The 10,585-nt window shown below is 40.8% G+C and overlaps 1 non-coding gene across 1 annotated transcript; it reads right to left on the bottom strand.

The window, feature by feature from the left end:
• Positions 1–7,988: 7,988 nt before the first annotated feature.
• LOC111726522 lies at positions 7,989–8,179 on the bottom strand. Its single transcript, XR_002774283.1, has one exon. It is a non-coding gene; the product is annotated as a U2 spliceosomal RNA (small nuclear RNA).
• Positions 8,180–10,585: the final 2,406 nt, after the last annotated feature.

The raw sequence follows: 10,585 nt of genomic DNA, 5'->3' as shown, positions 1-10,585 counted from the left end.
GTCATTGTTGTTTGGCGGGTCCGGGCTGGGGATTCGAACCCGCCACCTTAGGTGTATGTGGCTGGCGCCTTAGCCAGTTGAGCCATAGGCGCCGAGCCGCCCCTGAAGTCTTGAAAGCCCAAAATCATCTAAAGGGCTGGACTTAGCTTTCTCCAAACTCCTGTTCATGTTGATTTTGGTGTTTGTTTTTGTTTTTTGAAACAGAGCCCCAAACTGTCCCCCTGGGTAGAGTGCCGTGGCATAGCTCACAGCAACCTCCAACTCCTGGGCTCAAGCGAGTCTCTTGCCTCTGCCTCCCAAGTTGCTGGGACCACAGGCACCCACCACAACGCCCGGCCACCTTTTTCGGTTGCAGCCATCATTGTTGTCCGGCGGGCCCGGGCTGGACTCGAACTTGCCACCCCAGGTACACGTGGCTGGCGCCCTAGCCACCCGAGCCACAGGCGCTGAGCCGATTTTGGTGGTTTTTGACACAAAATCTCACTCTCTCACCCTGGGTAGAGTGCCATGGTGTCATCATAGCTTACAGCAACCTCAAACTCCTGGGTTCCAGTAATCTTCTTGCCCCAGCCTCCCGAGTACCTGGGAATACAGGCAGCCACCACAATGCCTGGCTAGTTTTTATATTTTTAGTAGAGACAGGATCTCCCTCTTGCTCAGGCTGGTCTCTAACCAAAGTGTTAAGATTACAGGTATGAGCCACCACAACCAGCCTCATTTTGGTATTTTGACCTCCTCTCACGACTCATGAATATCCTTAATGACATCTGGAATGGTGAATCCTTTCCAGAAGGTTTTCAATTTGCTTTGCCCAGATCCATCAGAAGACCCACATTTCAGAAGACTATAAAATGTATTTCTTAAGTAATAAGACTCAAAAGTCAAAATTATTCCTTGATCCATTGATGTTATCTTAGAAGGCATGAAAAATAACATGAATGTCCTTGTATGTATCTCTCCATCAGAGTTCGTGGGTGACTAGATGTATTGTCAATGAACAGTGGCATTTTGAAAGGATTTTTTTTCCTGAGTGTTAGGTCTCAAAAGTGGGCTTAAAATAAACTGTGCTATAAACAGAGGTGCTGTCATCCAGGCTTCCTGGTGCCATTCACACAGCACAAGTAGGGTAGCTTTAGCATAATTCTTAAGGGCACAAAATTGTCAGAATAGTAAATGAGCATTGGCTTCAACTTAAAGTCATCAGCTACATTAGCTCCTAATAAGAGAGTCAGCCTGTCCTTTGAACTTTGATGTCGGGCCTTGACTTCTCCTTTCTAGCTATGAAAATTCTGAATGGCATCTTCTTTGAAGAGGCCCTTTCATCCACATTGAACACCTATTGTTTAGTGTAGCCACCTTCAACCGTTTTCTTAGCTAGATCTTCTGGGTCACTTGCTTCAGCTTCTCCATCAGCACCTGCTGCTTCACCTTGCACTTTTATATTATGAGATGGTTTGTTCCTTAAGCCTCAGGAAACAACCTCTACAAGCATCAAACTTTTCTTCTGAGACTTTCTTATCTCTCTCAGCCTCCATAGAATTGAAGAGTTAGAGCCTTGGTCTGGATTAGGCTTTGGCTTAAGGAAATGTTGCGTCTGGGTTATCTATCCAGACCACTTAAACTTTCTCCGTATCAGCAGTAAGGCCATTTTACTTTCTTATCACTTGTGTGTTCACTGGAATACCACTTTCAATTTCCTTTAAGAACTTTTCCTTTGCATGGAAACTTGCCAAACTGTTTGGCAGACGAGGCCTTGTTTCAGCCGATCCCAGCTTTGACTATGCCTTCCTCGCTAAGCTTAGTCATTTCTAGCTGTTGACTGAAAGTGAGAGATGTGAGACTCTTCCTTTCACTTGAACTCTTAAAGGCCATTGTAAGGTTATTAATTGACCTAATTTCAATATTGCTGTGTCTCAGGGCATAAGAAGGCCCAAGAAGAAAGACATGAGAATTACTGGTCCATGGAGCAATCAAAACACACACATTTATCTGCTAAGTTCTCCGTGTTAAATGGCACCATCGATGGCATCCCAAAACAATTGTAATAGTAACATCCAAGATCACCGATCACAGTACACCATAATGGATATAATAATAATAATGATGAAAAAGTTTGATGCATCTCTTTGACAGACTTGGAGCAGTTATTGTCTGCTGCTAAAGTTTCCACTACAGATGCAAGAACAAAATGTCCTCCTGCTTTTTGTCTGTCTGATTGTGGAAGCCAAGATCGAATAATACAGGGGAGAGAAGAAAAAAAAGTTTGCAATTTGCAAGAATTACCAAAATGTGGCACAGAAACATGAAGCTAGCACATGCAGTTGGAAAAATGGCACCAATTGACTGGTTCAGTGCAGGTTTACCATGTACCTTCAACTTGTAAACAATGCATTATCTATGAAGTACAATGAAGTGCAACACACTTGGGGTTTTTTTTTTCTTTTTTCCCTATTTCTAGTTTCTCCAGGATTGGAGAGGTGGTAAGATAAAATGCACCCTTTTTTTTTTCTTTGTTGTATAAAACACGCCTTTTTACTTAGCTAGCTGGCAGATTTCAAGGTTGTCATTTGGAACTTTGGTGGTCCCTTCTACCCTTTGGTCCTCATTTTTCCCGTTGGCACCGACTTGCAAGTACTAGCTTTCTCACAGCACGTGTGTGGGATTTTCTATGGGTCTTGTGCAAACCACTCCCCGCCAAAATGCACAATTCCTTGATATGAGATATGTGGTCTAGTTCAAATGTTTTCATCCTCCCTTATCACCACCCCCACCAAGGGACCTAACAGTGGCCTCTTTTGGCTGGAGTCCCTTGCTGACAGGCAATCTTCTTTGTGGGGTATTAGCAAGAAGGTTCAAGTCCAACCACCACCACTATGTCCATTTGACTGATGAGGCTATGAAGCCTCCCCAAGTAGGGCATGGTCAGTCTGACCCACAGACTTCCCCACTGTTGCCCTGTCTTTTATCAGTTCTCCTTCACCCCCTCAAGTGGGCTCAAGGCAGAAGTCCAGAGAATGAGAAGTATTGTGGGCACCCTGGATCTTCCAAATTGTCCTCATGGAATTCCTCCTTATTTGGCTTGAGGATGCAGCTCTCTCCTCCCCACAGAGGAAGAAGAAAATTCCCTCTCACTATAAATGCTGCTTTCTGCACAAGGAAGGTTCATACCTGGAAGACTCAGTCTCTTTCTACAGCTTTCCCCACAGACTGGGGGGGGTGGGGTGGGGTGGCTGCTGCTCCTGGTAAGCAGCCTCTCGGTAGCCCAGAAGTGTTGGGCTCCATTTCTGGCCATCTCTGAGAGTCTGATGTTGGTAATTGGAGGCCACACTGATAATCTCAAGGAAAACGAAAAATGTTTTCTATTACACAAATAAGGTTTAAGCTAGTTGTTTAAATCCTCTACATTCTTCTTGATTTTTGGGTCTCCTATCAGTTGCTGACATCGTTGTATTAAAATCTCCTGACATGATTGCAAAATTATCTATTTCTCTTTTTTGTAGGCACACACACTCTCTCTCTCTCACTCCCTATATATTTACATGTAAATATATATGTTTAGTACATATATGAGCAATGTTATTAGATGCACACAATTGTGGAACTGTAACATTTTCTGGTGGACCGACCCTTTTATGCTATGTCTTTCTTTGTCTTTAGAACTGCTACTTGCCCTAAAATCTCCTCTGTCTGATCAGTGCATCTTGCTTTCAATTTTACCATACCCTAACATTTAAAGTGTGTCTCTTATAAGCAGCATATTGTCCATTTAGCATCATCAAATATCCAGTTTAACAATCTTTATCTTTAAATAGAAATATATGCTTAATTTAAATTTAATATAATTGCTACCACATTTCGGTATAAATTTATCACTTACAATTTGCTTTCTAGTTCTTCTGCCTATTTTATCTTTCTTTTCACTACTTTACCGATTTCCTTTGGGTTTTTAATTCTATCTGTTTTATCTTCTATTTGCTTATTTGTTACACATTCTCGTGGAACTTACATTCATCCTTGACCTATTAACATGTCACATAAAGTAGTAACTTTTTTCCTTCCAAGACAATGCAAAGATCTCAGAATACTTGAACTCCATGATCTCCCCTCACTTTCAGTGTTACTTTTATAACATATTAAACCCCACAAGACATTACGACATTTGTTTTGTAGAGTTAATGTTTGTGCAGTTTTACACACATATTAACCCTTTCTGTCTGTCTGTATTTCTTCATGCATTTCTGTGCTTCTTGCTGCAATAATTTTTCTCCTGCCTGAAAAGCGCTCTGGTAAGATAAGTCTGCTGATGATGAATTATCACAGTGTTTGCTTCTCTGGAAATGTCTTTATTTCACCTTCATTTTTGAAGATATTTTCACAGGGTATAGAATTATAAATTTCAAATATTATCATTCAGCATTTTAAAGATGTCATTTCCCTCATTATTGTTGCTCTTTAAAGGTAATAAACAAAAGGTAATAAAGTCCCCCCCACCCCCCGCCCCGGTAGTTTTTAGATTTTTCTCTTTATTTTAGTTGCCACCACATATTCTGGTTCCACTGTGATGAGTCGCAAAAGATTTTCTTTACAATTATCCTACTTCTCTAGTCTATAACTTAGTCTTTCATCAGTTTTGGAAATGTCTTGGCCATTATCCTTCAAATATCCTTTCTGCCCCATTCTCTCTCTCTCTTTTTTCTTCTGAGATTGCAATTATACATATGTTAGACTTTTCCATAATATTCCAAGTATCACTTTTTTCTCTTTTTTGTATATTTCATCTTCTTATTCTCTTTGTGCCTCGGTCTGGATATTTTCTGTTGATCTACTTCTAGTTTATTCTCACTTCAGCTGTGTCTAACAGACTATTAAACTCACCTTCTGTGTTCTTAATTGCAACTATTAGACATTTTCAATTCTATAATTCCCATTTGGTTTGTTCTGGATTTCAATTCTCTGCCCAAAATATCCATTTTGTCATCTATTCCCTTGACTATATTAATCATGGTTATTTCAAGCTAAGTTAGTTGAAAGTATGTGTCTGATTATTTTAAAATACAGATCCTCTGTGGTCTTTTTCTATTGTTTCCTTTTTCCAATATTTCCTGGTATTTACAAAAATTTTTTATTGAAGGTCACATTATCACAGGCAAAAATTTGTAGAGCTATTGATAATATTACCTTCCTGTAGAGAGGATTTACTCTAGATTTTGTCAGGCAGGCAGAGTTTATCTTCTTTCAATCTGGGATTGAATTTATTCAAATCTGAACTCATTTCTTTTTTTTGGCCAGGGGCTGAGTTTGAACCAGCCACCTCCAGTATATGGGGCCCTACCCCTTTGAGCCATAGGCACCACCCTGAATTCAGTTCTTTTTAATGCCTTGTTTATTTCTGGTTTACTCTTATTCTTAGAGGATAGTTTTTTCAAGGGTTCTATATTAGTCATGGTTGACCAGAGAAATAGAACCATGAGGATATATGTAGGAATATGCATAAATATGTGTATCTGTGGGTGTTTATATAATGTATATAGGTGAGGTCAGACAATTAAGTTCACGACTGAACTACAGTCACCTTTGAAGTACTCCCCTTAGAAAGCTCTGCACTGATGCCAGTGCCTAGTCCATTCTTCAAAGCAATCTTGGAACTCCTTTTCTGGAATGACTGTCAAAGTGGTGTATGGCACACAGCAACAATAATAAATGCCACTCAGCAAGACATGGCCATACGTTGATACAAACACAGCCGTGAGACACCAATATACCAAGGTTATGAATGAAATCTTGCCAACTTTTTGTACAGTGCTGCCAATATAAGCTCATGGTGGCAAGTTCACAACTTAATTGTCAGGCCTCAAACAAGGTCTATATATGTATATATACTAAGAGAGAGAGATTTGAAGGAATTGATTCACATACTGTGGAGGCTTAGCAAATCCAAAGTCTGCAGGGTAGGCCCAGAGACCCTGCAGAATTGCGGTTTGAGCTTAAAGGCTGTCTGCTGGCAGATTTCCTTCTCCTACGAAAAGTTGCCAAGTGATTGAATGAAGCCTACCCACATTATGGAGGGTAATCTGCTTTACTCAAAGCCTACCAATTTAAGTGATAATCTCATCTTTAAAAAATACCATCACAGAAACATCTAGATTAATGTTTGCCTAAATATCTGGGTACCATGGCCTAGCCAAATCGACACATAAAATTAAAGTCCCAGCAGAAAGCCTAGAGTCTTTAACAATGTCCCTCCTCCATGGTGGGCTCTGAACTCTAGTATTTTTCTCCCTAGTCTCAGGAGTCAGCCAAAATCTCTGATTAGCTTCTCAGTATCTTAGTTACTTCTTGCTCAACTTCTTGATTTACAGCTCTGAAATTTATGGCTTAAACATTGAAAAATCTCTCAAGAAAAATGACATAAAATTTCAAGGTTCCCCAAATGAACTTTCTTTTTCTTTCGGTAACCTCATCTCTCATGTCCTAAATGCTTAGTAGTCATCTGGTGCCTTCAAACAGATGATTTTTAAATATTTTATCTTACAGGGAGGATCATGGAGATGCTAAGATACATTTTATTAGACTCAATTCTTTTTAATTAATAATTCTTTATAAATTTACAATAGCAAGACTTCATTAATGTAATATTGTGTATCATATTGAATAATATTTCATGTTGAAACACCACAGTGGGGTTCTCAATGATGTACTACCAGGAGAGAACATGCTTCAAAATTATCTGTGTTAACTAGAATAAAAGAACATAGTTACCTTAACTCCACCTCAGATTTAATAAATTTCAGTCTGTTGCAGTGGGTGTTGCAGATTTAATAAATTTGAGGGGTTCCAGTGAATGGGTTAAGAATACTAAACTAAGGCTGGACGTGGTGGCTCATTCCTGTAATCCTAGCACTCTGGGAGGCCAAAGTGTGTGGATTACCTGAGCTCATGAGTTCAAGACCAGTGTAAGCCAGAGTGAGACCAGTGTCTCTAAAATATATAGGCATTGTGATGGCTGCCTGTAGTCCCAGCTACTTGGGAGGCCTAGGCAAGAGGATCACTTGAGCCCAAGAGTTGGAGGTTGCTGTGAGCTGTGACTGAGCTAACAGCATTCTCATTAAAGACAAGGATGCTATTTGTAAGAGCAAAACATTAAACATTGTCCTGAAATTGCTTAATAGTGTAATAAAAATAAAATAAAGGTAGAAATACTGGTTGAAATAAACATTATTTCCAGATGTTATCTGCCTATAAAAGAAAAACTTGAAACTCACTTACTAATGAGTTTAGTAAAATAACTAGATACATGTGTATAATAACTTGCTATATGCATATGTAATAAAATACACATATTTTCTATATGCCAGTAATAATCAATCAGAAAATATAACCAAAAATGTTAATATAGTAGTAACAAAATATAGAAACCTAGGTAAAAAAAATGTGCAGGATCTATATGATGAAAACTTCAAGGCTCGGCGCCTGTGGCTCAAGTGGCTAAGGCGCCAGCCACATACACCTAAGGTGGCGGGTTCAAATCCAACCTGGGCCCGACAAACAACACTGACAGCTGCAACCAAAAAAACGCCAGGCATTGTGGTGGGCGCCTGTGGTCCCAGCTACTTGGGAGGCGGAGACAGGAGACTCGCTTGAGCCCAGGAGTTGGAGGTTGCTGTGAGCTGTGATGCCACAACACTCTACCCAGGGGGACAGCTTGAGGCTCTGCCTCAAAAAAAAAAGAAAAGAAAAGAAAACTTAAAGAAAAAAAAATTTTTTTTGAGACAGTGTCTCACTCTGTCCCCCTAGGGAGAGTGTCGTGGCATCATAGCTCACAGAAACCTCAAACTCCTGGGCTCAAACAATTCTCTTGCCTCAGTCTCCAAGTAGCTGGGACTACAGGCACCTTGCTATTTTTAGAGATGGGGGCTCCAGCACCTGTATATTTTTAGAGATGAGGGCTTGCTCTGGCTCAGGCTGGTTTGGAACCTATGAACTCAGGCAATCTACCTACCTTAGCCTCCCAGAGTGCTAGGATTACAGGCAGGAGCCACTGTACCTGGCTGCCCAGCTAACTGAGTCAGTAGAGCACGAGACTTAAAATTTTAATATTCTTTTTAAAATTTTTATCAGATATTTAAACTATTAAGAACAGAAACTATACTTGATCTTAGCCAATAGGTCAGGAAGCGCTGAAAACTGAGATGTTGGCTTGGTGCCCATAGCTCAGTGATTAGGGCACCAGCCACATACACCAGGGCTGGTGGGTTCAAACTTAAACCCGGGCCTGCCAAAAAACAATGGCAACTACAACAAAAAAAATAGCCAGACATTGTGGCGGGTGCCTGTAGTCCCAGCAACTTGGGAGACTGAGGCAAAAGTACCTCAGGAGTTTGAGGTTGCTGTGAGCTGTAATGCCATGGCACTCTACCTAGGGTGACAGAGTGAGACTCTGAATCAAATAATAATAAAAAAAAATTTAAAAAACAACTTTGAGATGTTATTGAGGAACAAAAAAATTTTTTAATAAATGGAAAGACATATCATATCCAATTATGTAAATATAATTGGATATAAATATTTTCCAAATTGACTCGGGTGTCTGTGGCTCAAGCAGCTAAGGTGCTAGCCATGTACACCTGAGCTGGCAGGTTCAAATCCAGCCTGGGCCTGCCAAACAACAATGATGGCTGCAACCAAAAAATAGCTGGGTATTACAATGGTTAAGAGTAGTCAAATGGGCTCGGCGCCTATAGCTCAACCGGCTAGGGCGCCAGCCATGTACACCTGGGGTGGCAGGTTCAAATCCAGCCTGGGCCTGCCAAACAACAATGATGGCTGCAACCAAAAAATAGCTGGGCACTGTGGCGGTGCCTGTAGTCTCAGCTACTTGGGAGAAGGAGAAAGGAGATTCACTTGAGCCCAGGAGTTGGAGGTTGCTGAGCTGTAATGCCACAGCACTCTACCCAGAGTAACAGCTTGAGGCTTTGTTTCCAAAATACATATATATATATATATATATATTTCCAAATTAATAGATGAATTCAATGTAATTTCTATTAAAATCAAAATGAATTTAAAGATTTAGTGGGAGAATAAATAAGTAACAATAACCATGAAATATGCATATTTACTTCCATGGACATTAAGATAATGATACAACTGGGCTGGGAGCAGTGTCTCACGCCTGTAATCCCGCCACTCTGGGAGGCCAAGGCCAGTGGATCGCCTGAGGTCTGGAGTTGGAGAACAGCCCAGCAAGATGGAGGCTTCTATTTCTAAAAAAAAAAATAAAATAAAAAATAAAAAATAGCCTGGTGTTGTGGCAGGTGCCTATAGTCCCAGCTACTTGGGAGGCCTAGGCAAGAGGATCACTTGAGCCCAAGAGTTTGAGGTTGCTATGAGCTGCGACACAACAACACTCTATGAAGGGCAACAAAGTGAGCATCTCTGTCCAAAAAAAAAAAGGTAATGGTGCAGCAATAAATAGAAAAATAAAGGAAAAGAGCAGAGTATTGGAAGAGGAAACATTTCAAATCGTGCAGATAATGTTGAGTAGTTAATATTTAAAGGGTACCGAACCGTTACCAAATGATGTTGGATGATACCCTTTGGGGGACAGAGGAGACAAGGGAATTTAATCCCTATTTTATAGTTTACATTAGAATAAATTTTAGCTCAGTTAAACATTTCAATATAACAGCGGTTAGATCAGCAGCAGCGGCAGCGCTGTCCTCTTTCTTGCTTTTCTTGCCATCACCCTTTCGCTTCCCGAAACATGGCCTCTGGTGTGGCAGTCTCTGATGGTGTCATTAAGGTTTCAATGTCATGAAGGTGCGCAAGTCTTAAATCCCAGAGGACGTGAAAGCGCAAAAAGGCAGTGTTCTTCCGCCTGAGTGAGGACAAGAAGAACATCTTCCTAGAGGCGGGCAAGGAGATCCGGGTAGGTGATGTAGGCCAGACTGTCACGACCCCTACCCCGCCTGTTCCACTGGTCTCAGCCACTTATGGAAGCAGGACGAGTAAGGGACCTTTCAATTAAAAGCAAAACAGAACACACACATATACACACACAAAAAGATTTCAATATAGCAAAAGAAATAATGAAAGTAATAACATAAAATGCAGTGAATATTTATACAATTAGGAGTTGGGGAATGCTTTCCTAAACATAGTACACAGATAGATACCATGGACAATAAAATAGACACTATTACATCAAGTTAAAATGTTTCTGGGCATGGTGGCTCATGCCTATAATCCCAACACTTTAGAAGCCTGAGGCAAGAGGATTGCTTAAGCCCAAGAGTTTGAGGTTGCTGTGAGCTATGATGACACCACAGCACTCTAGCCAGGGTGACAGTGTGAGACTCTGTCTCAAAAAAAGAAGGAGGAGGAGGAGGAAGAGAAGGAGGAAGAGGAAGAAAAAGAAGAATCACTCAGATGCAGATCAAAACCATTAGGATCCTGGGGCACAGTGGTGAAATCCTAGCACTCTGGAAGGTGGAGCTGGGTCAATTGCCTGAACTCAGGAGTTTGAGACCAACCTGAGCCAGAGCAAGACCCTCGTCTCTAAAAAGAGCTGGGCATTGTGGTCCCA

Source organism: Otolemur garnettii, unplaced genomic scaffold (assembly GCF_000181295.1).
Source record: "Otolemur garnettii isolate 467f Iridium unplaced genomic scaffold, OtoGar3 scaffold00068, whole genome shotgun sequence".
NCBI lineage: Eukaryota > Metazoa > Chordata > Mammalia > Primates > Galagidae > Otolemur > Otolemur garnettii.
Note: the sequence above shows the minus strand (reverse complement) of the source record. Positions and strands in the feature narration are given on the sequence as shown.